General features: G+C 40.2%; 1 protein-coding gene across 6 annotated transcripts in view; it reads right to left on the bottom strand.

The window, feature by feature from the left end:
• trappc9 (trafficking protein particle complex subunit 9) overlaps positions 1–12360 on the bottom strand; it is a 504918-nt gene that overhangs the window by 112998 nt on the left and 379560 nt on the right. The window lies entirely within an intron of this gene.

A 12360-nucleotide genomic window follows, 5' to 3' on the forward strand; every position in this document is an offset into this window, starting at 1 on the left:
TCTTTCTGTGTTCAATTTCCATGGACAGTTTAACAAATAACAGACTACACATTGTCTTATCTGCTTTACTTACAAATTCACTCTCTGCTTAATGCTCGGAGCAGTGCAACACACAATGGGCCCTCATCAACATGTCGAGCATGCTCATTTACTTATGAACAAATACTAAAAACATAATCAGCATTATGAATTGTTACAGAACTAGTATCTTAAAGCTGGTTAGAGTTAGGTGCATCTCTTGATATATTTCACAGTACCAATTCCATTCTTTTTCCCTGCTCATCTTAACACTTCTCTTAACATTAAACAAGAGAAAATAATGAATGCAATTTTGCTTTTCATGGCCTCAAAAAATAATTTAATATTATTGGAAAATGTTTCCTGAAATATCCCTCATCTTCAGAGATAATCAAATTATACTTCTAAATGTCTATAAACATGGTTATTTAACCCTAGTTGACTGTCCTCAACAAAATTCACTCTCAGCTGTCCAAATTAACAACCTTCATTTCTGACATTTAAGATGACAGAAATGTCCTAAATGAATGCCAATGTTAAAGGTGGAAAGAGTTTGACATTTTAAATACATGTGCAATAAATGCTACTGAAGTCTTGCAATATTTATACAGTGGCCTCTTGAATTCTGTTTATAAATTGGAATACAAAGTGTTGACAGCACCTTGCAAATTAAAGAGGTAGATTGTACATGAATTTATACCACAGAAGAATCACTGCAATTCCAAATAAATCAGCTCACCTGGGATGACAAAAAAAATAAATGAACCAGAATGAACTGGAAATTCAAATATGCATGTTAATGTTTGACTACAATTGTAGGAGATTGACAACATACAGACCTGGATCCATTGAGGAAACATTCTACATGCGTCCTGAAAATATTGGCATGTAGAATAATTAATAACTAGTTGAGTTCTTAATCAAAAAGGTTCATTTAAAGGAAAATAATTTAGAGAAATTGACATATTTAATCAAAATATGGTAGACATACTCTGAACCATTTAAATGCAGCATTAATACCACAAAGCAGTTAAACTACTGGACTATTTATGAAAAAGAGGCATACTGAAGACAAGAAAGCTGAGATGTCAACACAGCAATGTGCATAAGTCAAATACTTCTCAGAAATCACCCTGAAAATAAAAAGTGTAATATGTAATTAATTGAGAATCATTTGTTGTTATTGTTTTTTATGAACTGGCTTGGCTTTTGATCATCCTAGAAAATGACCAGTTATAGACTTCTGGGGTAACAAAACTTAGATTTTCAGTGATTGATAAATAATTAAATTTTAAACAAAAGAGAAATCGTCGATAGCATTTTTCAATTGGTGTTGAAATTAATTTTGAGAGAGTGAAGACAAAAAATTACAGTTAATGATGAGAAGAAGTAATTGCACCTCCTTATTTTTATCCCACCTTTTTGTATTTTTAAGAAAGAAATTCTAAACTTTTGTACAAACGTTGGCCTCCTTAAATTGCTTAACATTAACCATTCATGGTGTCCACAGGGGAGAACATGATTTTACAACATTGCTAGTATAAATGTCAATGGTAAATTAAAATCTTTTACTTCCATATTTAATATTTATTTGAAGGCAACTCAGGTGTTGACTTTGCCACTTTTTGCAAAATTGGTTGCCTTTTGACAACATTTAAGAGTATATAATAGAAGGAAACACGATCTCTGACGCAAGCAGCTTTGAAAGGACTGCTAATTGCCTTAATGTTCTAGAAATCCCTCTCTAAGCTTCTTCACCTCTCTCACATCTTTGACGATACTCATTAAAAATCTACCTCTTAAATCAAGCTTTCAGCTAAAACAATATAACAAGTAGTAATTAGGCAGAGGAGATACTTTGGGTTGAATTAGGAAACCTAAAATAATTTAAAGCTTTGTGTTAGTTGATCTTATGCTCCTGGGAGGCATCAGTGAAATGGATCAATGCGTAAATTCTGAAAGTGGACAAGTATGCAGCAAAAATTACAAACTTTGTGGAAAATGGCAGTTGCCAGTAAGTGCTGGGATTATTTCATTTTAATATTTTTATTTTAGCATTTTATTATGTTTTTAAATCTGTAATCTTTTCAGATGCCTCTCATTATTCAACATCAGTCTGCTGCCGAAGAGAGTTAAGGTGCTCCAAGGCAGGATCTGAATGGTACACCTGAGACCCATTTGCCCCTGGAGTCAACACCATCAGCTGAAGACAAGATTGTTCGGCCTTTCACATCTAGAAACAACAACTGTTGCACAGTGGTAGAGTTGGTGCCTCACAGTGTCAGAGAACAAGGTTCAATCCTGACTAAGGATACAGTCTGTACGGAGTTTGAATGTTCTCCCTGTGACCGCGTACATTATCTCTAGGTGCTCCAGTTTCCTCCCACAGAGGCATACAGGAAGTAGGTTAATTGACTTCTGTAAGTCGTTCTACTTGTTCTGTTACTTTTGACTAAATTAGAGTTATTATAAAATGGAGGATCATTGCATTTGCAGGGCCTGCTTGGGCTCGGTCTGTGAAAAGCTATAGGCTATGAGTTGGCGCCAGCTAGTCTGAACCCTAGATTGATATGCAGGATGGGGAAAGATCCAGATGTCCTCTCCATTGTTAAAATGTATGAGGACTTTGCAGAAGAGCTCAAAGGTGTTGCAAATGCATTATCAGGATTGGCTCGCTGCAGAAAGATTGTAAATACTGTTAATAATGTTGCAAGGTGTTTGTTACTGTTGATGATTGGCTGAAGTGTGAAGCCTTGTTTGAATTGTTTATACTCCCTGAAAGAATGTTGCATTACTTGATTAACTGATTTCGTTCCAGAAACTTCTGTAGAAACATTGTAATGGGATGCTTTGTAATTGGGTTGGGGAACTGTCAATAACACTTTGATGTAATCGATATCTGTGATTGGTTTACAAAAAAGCTGGAGAAACTCAGCGGGTACAGCAGCATCTATGGAGCGAAGGAAATAGGCAACGTTTTGGGCCGAAACCCTTCTTCAGAAGAAACGAAGGGTTTCGGCCCGAAACATTGCCTATTTCCTTCGCTCCATAAATGCTGCTGCACCCGCTGAGTTTCTCCAGCTTTTTTGTGTACCTTCGATTTTCCGGCATCTGCAGTTCCTTCTTAAAAACTCTGTGATTGGTTTGTTGGGGCTATCACCCCCATGTAGTTCTGCCCCGCAGGGTCGGATGACCTATAAAAAGTGATCCCCAATAGGATCTTCTGGAGGGGCGCTTGGGACTGCTTAACCTTTTGTAGGTGTCTGCTTGCACGAGGCAGAAGTGCTTGGACAAGCAGAGACAAGGATCAAACCTGTGGTGGTTAGGTAGGGAGTTCGTTATTGTTTCATAAAATAAAGTTCAGTGGTCCAGTGCTTGACTCAGTGTTTTACTGAACTAGACTAAGAGGGGTTAGCCCCAGGAGCTTAATTAATTCTATTTGATCTTATTTGATTGTGCATGTAAGGTTGATTGCATTGGTTGAAACAGGGCAGACCATGTGAAGGTTGCAATCTCCCACCCCTGGGAAGAGCTTGTTTCCACGCTGTATCTCTAAAGTCGAAAGTAAAGTCTAAAGCATGAGCTGCAAGAACTTTGTTCGAATTTATGTTAAACGCCATGTTGCTTTGGTAGAACATTACTGTACGAAATGTGAATTATAACTTTCATTCTAAACCACAGAACGTCTTTAGAGTAGTTAGAGAACCGATGCCAGAGACGTGGGACTGGGAGAAAATGACAATACTCGTTTATTTACCCTTCCATTGGATCTGGAGGATTTTGTGAAAGCAGCATGCTTTGAGGAGCCTGCTGCAGGTTGTGTAGATTTTAGAAGTAAATGGCAGGACAAGTATATGGCAGACCTTCGATTTAAAGGACAATACACTTTGCTCATGAGAGTGCCAGCAATGATTTCAGCATAGGCTTTCTGTTCCAACATGCAATTGGTCCTTTAAGCAATAAAGACTGCGCACTTTTTCCCTAAAGAGGAGGGACAATAATGAAAATAGTCAAAGAGAGACAATAGTAAAAAATAACACGTGGTTATACAGGGCTCTCGCTTAACTTTTTTTCCCTGTTGCTAGCTGGGCAACCTAGGCAGCTTTTTAGGTTGTCAAATGACAGTTTAGGTGGTCATTTAAGACTGCTTGTATGACACATGCGATAATGTGCTCGGACGAAGTACGTAGTTACCAGTCGGAATTATGGTCAATGAAGCATTCACGTATTATTTCTATATCAAATTAAGTCACAAACTAAACATATTCACCAATCAAGACATGATATATACCACAATGACATGCAGCAAAATTACAATACAGTATCTCATCTCCTTTTAAACGTTACAATGAATGCAATTTCTATTATTTCTTTCCACTTCCAAACAAAAATGTGGTTGGATTATTCAGCGTATGATCAACCTCAGTGAGACCAAGTGCAGGCTTAGCGATCGCTTCGCACAACACCTACACTCAGTTCGCAATAACCAACCTGATCTCCCGGTGGCTCAGCACTTCAACTCCCCCTCCCATTCCGAATCCGACCTTTCTGTCCTGGGCCTCCTCCATGGCCAGAATGGGGCCCACCGCAAATTGGAGGAACAGCACCTCATATTTTGTTTGGGTAGTTTACACCCCAGCGGTATGAACATTGGCTTCTCCAATTTCAGGTAGTCCTTGCTTTCTCCCTCCTTCCCCTCCCATTCCCAGCTCTCCTACAGCCTACTGTCTCCGCCTCTTCCTTTCTTTTTCACGCCCCCCCCCCACCGACATCTGTCTGAAGAAGGGTCTCAACCCGAAACATTGCTATTCCTTCGCTCCATAGATACTGCCTCACCCGCTGATTTTCTCCAGCTTTGTCTAGAAACGGGATCCCACCACTGGCCACATTTTCCTATCTCCTCCTCTGTCGGCTTTCCGCAGAGACCGCTCCTTCCTTAACTCCATGGTCATTTTGTCCCTTCCTACCCAAACCACCCCCTCCCCTGGCACTTTACCTTGCAACCGCAGGAAATGCTACACTTGTCTCTTTACCTCCCCCCTTGACTCCATTCAAGGATCCAAGCCGTCTTTCCAGGTGCGGCAGAGGTTCACGTGCACCTCCTCCAACCTCATCTATTGCATCCGCTGCTCTAGGTGTCAGCTGCTCTACATCGGCGAGACCAAGCGTAGGCTTGGCGATCGCTTTGCCCAATATCTCCGCTCGGTTCGTAATAACCAACCTGATCTCCCGGTGGCTCAGCACTTCAACTGCCCCTCCCATTCCGAATCCGACTTTTCTGTCCTGGGCCTCCTCCATGGCCAGAGTGAGGCCCACCGTATATTGGAGGAGCAGCATCTCATATTTTGCTTGGGCAGTTTACACCCCAGCGGTATGAAAATTGACCTCCAATTTCAGGTAGTCCCTGCTTTTGCCTCCGCTTCCCAGCTCTGTCTCCGCATCTTCCTTTCTCCTTCCCACCCCCTGCACCCTCACATCAGTCTGAAGAAGGGTCTCGACCCAAAACATCGCCTATTTCCTTCGCTCCATAGATGCTGCCTCACCTGCTGAGTTTCTCCAACATTTTTGTCTCCCCATTCACACAAGTTCTGTTATCCCACTTTCCTCACCCACTCACTATACATTAGGGGCAATTTTACATAGACAAGTTAACCGACAAAGCCAATGTATCTTTGGGATGTAGGAGGAAACCTACATGCGTGCAGGTAGAATGTGCAAATTCAACACACAGTGCCCAAGGACAGGATCGAACACAGATCCCTGGTGTGTGAGGCAGTAAGTTCACCAGCGACAAAGCCACAAAAAATTATGTGTGTATAACTTTGGGACTGTAGGAGGAAAATCCATTTTCCTACATGCTTTGTGCAGGTAGAATGTGCAAACTATGGGACAGTACATTGGCCACAGTGCTGCCAAGGACCCATTGATCCGAACACAGATCTTTGATCCTGGGTGTGGTGGCTTGTAAGTTCCACATTCCCAGCTGTGCAGGACTTTTTCAGATACCCAAAATTATTTTCCTTTTGCAAATTCACTGAAAAAATCTATCTTATGTTTCAATAATTTGGTTCCTACACAAAAAAAATAGAACTTTACTATCCAGGAGGGAAATTTTCTTGTGTGTCTTATATCTATAAGTGATGCTTTGTCGCCCATTGTTTATAGAGTACAGTTTACATATTCTGTTGTGCTGCTATAAGGTTTTCATTGGGACATGAGAGTTAAAACACTCTTGACTATGTGTGGGACTAGTGTACATCGGTGGTCGGCGTGGAAGGTTGCTGCCTGTATGTTTAAAATAAACTAAAACCTAAAACCAGAGGAAATCTAAAGAAGGGTCTCTACCCGAAACGTCACCCAATTTCTTCTATCCAGAGTTGCTGGCTGCTCCATGGAGTTCCGCCGCACAATTAAAGCATGGAATAGTCTTCACCCTAGCATAGTTACCCAACCAGACGCAACTAAATTTAAGTTAGCTCATTTTTCCCCCAAGAACCCTTTTTTGTTTAAGTCCAAGTCAAGAGTCAAGAGAGTTTTATTGTCATGTGTCCCAGATAGGACAATGAAATTCTTGCTTGCTGCAGTACAACAGAATATTTAAACATAATACAGAACGGGAGATAAAAGTTCACTGTCTATATACCATAGACCATATATATGCACAATAAATAAACAGATAAAATGTAATAGGCTGTTATTTTTTATCAGCTTTTTTTATAAACCGTTTTTATCCACGAGTAGTTGCTCTAGTCAACAGCAAAAAATCTGTAGCCTCCTTTTGATCTGGTATTTTGTCGGTTCACATGCTTGATCAATGATGTTTTATCATTAATGTTTTATTATTATTAATGTTTAGTGTCTTTTGAGTCATTCATAACTGTCACTGTATGTCATGTTGTTATTTGTGGGTGGAGCACCAAGCCAAATTCCTTGTATGTGAATACTTGGCCAATAAACTTACTTAGTTACTTACTTTCTTATTCAGAGTTTGGTAGTGTTTAAATTCTATTTACATTCCATTTCAAATATATTTGGAGGACCAGGAAACCAAGAAGCAAGAGTTACTCCAGGGAGTTACTCCAGCTCCAGCGAGTGATTCTGCGTTGGTTTTCAGCGGTCGCAGCGAGTGGACAGCAATGGCAGCCAGATTTCCCACTATGCAAAGGGAGGGAGGGCTGCACATGCGCACAACCATTGCCGATGATGTGCTGGCCAAAGATCCTCACTATAGGATCTTTGGTGCTAGCCGTGGTTGTGCGCATGTGTAAGGCGGCCGGCTGTGCTGGTGGACGAGGAGCGGGTGGAGACCCGAGACACGGACAACGGGCAGAGACCCGAGACATGGACACGGATAGCGAGCGGAGACGGAGAGTGACAGAGAGAGAGAGAGAAAGATAGAGAGGGGGCCCGCTCAGAATTAAACGATAGGTGTCCCGGGTGCTTGCCAAGCAATGGCATGACTTTTAGGTTGCCCGGCGGGACTGTGGGTTGCCATTGGCAACCGCTAATTTTGTGCCCTGTTATATCTCTTATGCAGCTGATGGTGCTTTAGCATTTAATACATCAGCAAGTCATGAGACCTTTGAGACTAAAAACCTTCTTCTCGATGCTCATTCTAACATAGCCGGTTCAATCTCAAATATACTTAATTTGAGCTAGTCATGCATTACTAGATAAGTTAAAACAACAGACACTAAATATTAAGCTCCTGTCAATCTTTTAGGTGAAAAAATGAAAACATATCATGCAATTATATAATAAATTATCGGGGAAGTCACATGAAATATTGAATGAGCATCGGATATTGAAATGTAAAAAATAACCGGTAAAATTTACATCTCTGCCTTGCAAAGAACATTTCTAAATGCGGGGGATACAATTATGAACTATTACTTCAATTAAACTCAATCGCATGCCCTCAAGCCATTAAGTCATTTCTAGTTTATTATTTGTGCATAATTTCAAAAACAATATAATTGAAGATACAGAGATTACAGGAAATCTTAGTCATATCAGTCTTAATATAACATGAAGGTAGACACTCCAAAATGCTGGAGTAACTCAGCGGGACAGGCAACATCTCTGGAGAGAAGAAATCTTCGATTTAAACAAGCATATTTTGTGTCTACCTTCGAATTAAACCAGCATCTGCAGTTCTTTCCTATTCAATATAACATGAACTAAACAAAGTATTGTCATGGGACAAAGCAGGATTTATTTTTTGAAGTTTGTAATTATCAGATATATGATTTTAAAATAAGTCAAATTGTGGTATCATTTATTCAAAAACTTCACTGCAAAATGTGTTAATCAGATGTTAATTGGCAAACTGTTTATTGATAATTTACTGGCCTTCAAAAGTATTTTTTTTAAATAAGTATTATATATATTTAAAATGAGCTATTCGAAGACTTTTCATTCTCTCTTTAGATTATGGCAATTCACTGCTAGATACAGTGCATTCAGAAAGTATTCAGACCCCTTCACCTTTTCCACATTTTGTTACATTACAGCCTTATTTTAATGGATAAAATTCATTTTTTTAATGATCAACCTACATTCAATACCCCAATATGAAGAAGCGAAAACAGGTGTTTAGAAATTTTTGCAAAGTAATTAAAATTAAATAACTGAAATATCACATTGACATAAATATTCAGACCATTTACTCAGTGCTTTGTTAAGGCACCTTTGGAATCAATAACAGCCTCGTCTTCTTGGGTATGATGTTACAAGATTGGCACACCTGTATTTGGATAATATCTCTCATTCTTCTCTGCAGATCCTCTCAAGCTCTGTCAAATTGGATGGGGCGCATTGATGCACAGCTATTTTCAGGTCCCTCCAGGGATGTTCAATCGGGTTCAAGTCCGGGCTCTGGCTGGGCCACTCAAGGACATTCACAGACTTGTCACCAAGCCACTCCTGCGTTGTCTTAGCTGTGTGCTTAGGGTTGTTGTCGTGTTGGAAGGTGAACATCTATCCCAGTCTGAGGTCCAGAACGCTCTGGAGCAGGTTTTCATCAAGGATCTCTCTGTACCTTGCTCCGTTCATCTTTCCCTTGATCCAGACTTGTCACCCAGCCTGCCGCTGAAAAACATCCCCACAGCATGATGCTGCCACCACCATACTTCACCGTAGGTATGGTATTGCCAGGTGATGAACAGTGCCTGGTTTCCTCCAGACATGACACTTGGCATTCAGGCCAAAGAGTTCAATCTTTGTTTCACCAGACCAGAGAATCTTGTTTCTCATACCTTTTGGCAAACTCCAAGCGGGCTGTCATATGCCTTTTACTGAGGAGTGGCTTCTGTCTGGCCACTCTACCAAAAAGGCCTAATTGGTGGAGTGCTGCAGATATAATTGTCCTTTTCGAAGGTTCTCCCATCTCCACAGAGGAACTCTGGAGCTTTGTCGGAGTGACCATCGGGTTCTTGGTCACCTCCCTGGCCAAAGCCCTTTTCCCCCGATTGCTCAGTTTGGCCGGGCCGCCAGCTCTATGAAGAGTCCTGGTGGTTCCAAAGTTCTTCCATTTAAGAATGACGGAGGCCACTGTGATCTTCGGGACCGGCAATGCTGCAGAAATTGTTTTATACCCTTCCCCAGATCTGTGTCTTGACACAATCCTGTCTCGGATGTCTATGGAAAATTCCTTCGGCTTCATGGCTTGGTTTTTGCTCTGACATGCACTGTCAACTGTGGGACCTTATATAGACAGGTGTGTGCCTTTCCCAATCATGTCCAATTAATTTAATTTATCACTGGTGGACTTCAATCATGTTGTAGAAACATCTCAAGGATAATCAATGGAAACAGGATGAGCCTAAGCTCAATTTTGAGTGTCATAGAAAAGGATCTGAATACTAATGTAAATGTGATATTTCAGTTATTTCTTTTTAATTACTTTGCAAAAATCTCTAAACACCTGTTTTTGCTTCTTTATTCTGGGGTAGTGTGTAGATTGATGATACATTTTTTTTTTTTTTACCATTTTAAAATAAGGCTGCAACGTAACAAAAATGTGGAAAAAATGAAGGAGTCTGAATACTTTCTGCATGCACTGTACTTCTAACTGATTCATAGTGGGAACATATCATTTTGCAAGCAAACAGTTATTGAGGCAAAGAGTCGTATGGCACAGATTCAACGAGAACCCGCCTACCACCAAGCACCCTTAATGCCTTCCCATCAATTCCTCCCCCAACAATTTTACCATTCACATACACACTATAAGAATTTACAGTGGCCAATTAACCCATATCTTTGAATATGGAAGGAAACTGGAGCTCCTGAAAAGAACCCACGCAGTCTTAGAAATATAGAAAAATAGGTGCAGGAATAGGTCATTCGGCCCTTCATTCAATATGATCATGGCTGATTATCTAAAATCAGTAACCCATTCAATATGATCATGGCTGATCATCTAAAATCAGTAACCCATTCCTGCTTTTTCCCCATATCCCTTGATTACTTTAGCCCTAAGAGCTAAATCTAATTCTCTCTTGGGTTCCATATCCCTTGATTCTTTAGCCCTAAGAGCTAAATCTAATTCTCTCTTGAAATCCAGTGAATTGGCCTCGACTGTCTTCTGTGGCAGAGAATTCCACAGATTCACACTCTCTGGGTGAAGAAGTTTTTCCTCATCTCAGTCCTAAACGGCCTACCCTTATTCTTAAACTGTGACCCCCTTGTTCTGGACTCCCCCAACATCGGGAACATTTTTCCTGCATCCAGCCTATCCAATCCTTTACAAATTTTACATGTTTCTGGAAGTCACAAGGAAATGAGCAAACTCCACACCTATAGTAGATGAATTGAATTGAACCCGAGTTGCTGGAGCTTTAAGCTGTTTCATTGTGTCACCCTGCTTTACAACACAGAGGCACTCTTCTAAATACTAAGCCACAATTAATGTATTAAATGTTCAAATTAAGTCATGCGTGGCAGCAAAGGATTGTAATGTAACAGGGAAATGCCACTTAAAACGGATGAGTGGGAATAGATGAAAAGATTATTCAACAGCCAGGAGGTTAACACATTCGAGAAAGATGAAAAATAACACCGAAAATAGAACCTGACTTGCCAATCCAAAAAGATAAACACAAAATGCTGGAGTAACTCAGCGGGACAGGCAACATCTCTGGAGAAAAGGAATGGGTGAACAAAGCCCGACAGGTTTCGGACCGAAACGTTGCTCCATAGATGCTGCTGCACCCGCTGAGTTTCTCCAGCATTTTTGTGAACCTGATTACAGGTTTGATTCATATTTGAGGTATATATTCTGATAAAACATTTGGGTTCCAGTTAACCTGCATCATTCACTGTCATGCAGGCCTAGCTCAATAATAAATATACTAGTCAGGATGATTTGCTTACTAAGAAAATAACTGTCCAGAGTGTTGAGAGTTTCAGGTGCACTTGTTTGGGTGTTTCTCCATTACAGTTTATTAGTGTGCTTGAAAATCAAAAAGCTGCTAATGTTGGAAATATGAAATAAAAACAGTAAACGTCGGTAATACCTGGCAGGTCAGATGTATTTCAATTCACTGTAGTTATGTCTGATAATTTTCAAACTTTCCTCTTTGCAGATTGTAATTACACCCAAACCAGTTCAATCATAACTCACAAAAAAAATAATTTACAGTATCAAAGAGGAGCATTCAATAAACCTTCCACTCAAGTAACTTGTGGCATAAAGATCTTTTAAGATAAGGTCTGATTTTGCATTTAATCTCGCTTTCAGTCAACATCAAGAGAAAAAATGATAAATACTCCATCTTGTCCAGATCATTTAAAGGAAATAAGATTAACAAAATTACAGGGAAGTGAAAATAAGCTGGAACATCATGTTTCAGTCACATACGAAGAAACTGTTGGAAATTTAACAAAGGTCTTTGGAGGTGTGGGGTGGGGGAAGGATACTAGCAAGATTAATGGATTGAATAAGAGTGGGCAGGAACAGCATCAGTAAAAATATTAGGAAGGGGTGAAATTAGGTGAGTGGGTATAGACTTGAAAATGGAGCATGATGTGAAAAAAATTGAAATTCCCCATTTTGTTCCATAATCTGGAAACACAGGAAAGTGCAGGTACTGGAATCTTGAGCAAAAACAAATTGCTGGAGGAACTCAGTAGGTCAGGCAGCATTTGTGGAGTGAATGGATGTTTTGGGAGGGGAAGCATGAAAAGAGAGGTGAGTGTGGGCAAAGCCTGGCAAATGATAGGTGGATATAGGTGAGGGAGGGAGTGTTAATTGACAATTACGTGGAATAAGCAACAAAGGACAGAGGTAAAAAGGAGACTAAAGGTATCGGACATGGAATGAAGATGAAGAGTGTTATG

The sequence above is a fragment of the Leucoraja erinacea genome, chromosome 4 (assembly GCF_028641065.1).
Source record: "Leucoraja erinacea ecotype New England chromosome 4, Leri_hhj_1, whole genome shotgun sequence".
Taxonomy (NCBI): Eukaryota; Metazoa; Chordata; class Chondrichthyes; order Rajiformes; family Rajidae; genus Leucoraja; species Leucoraja erinaceus.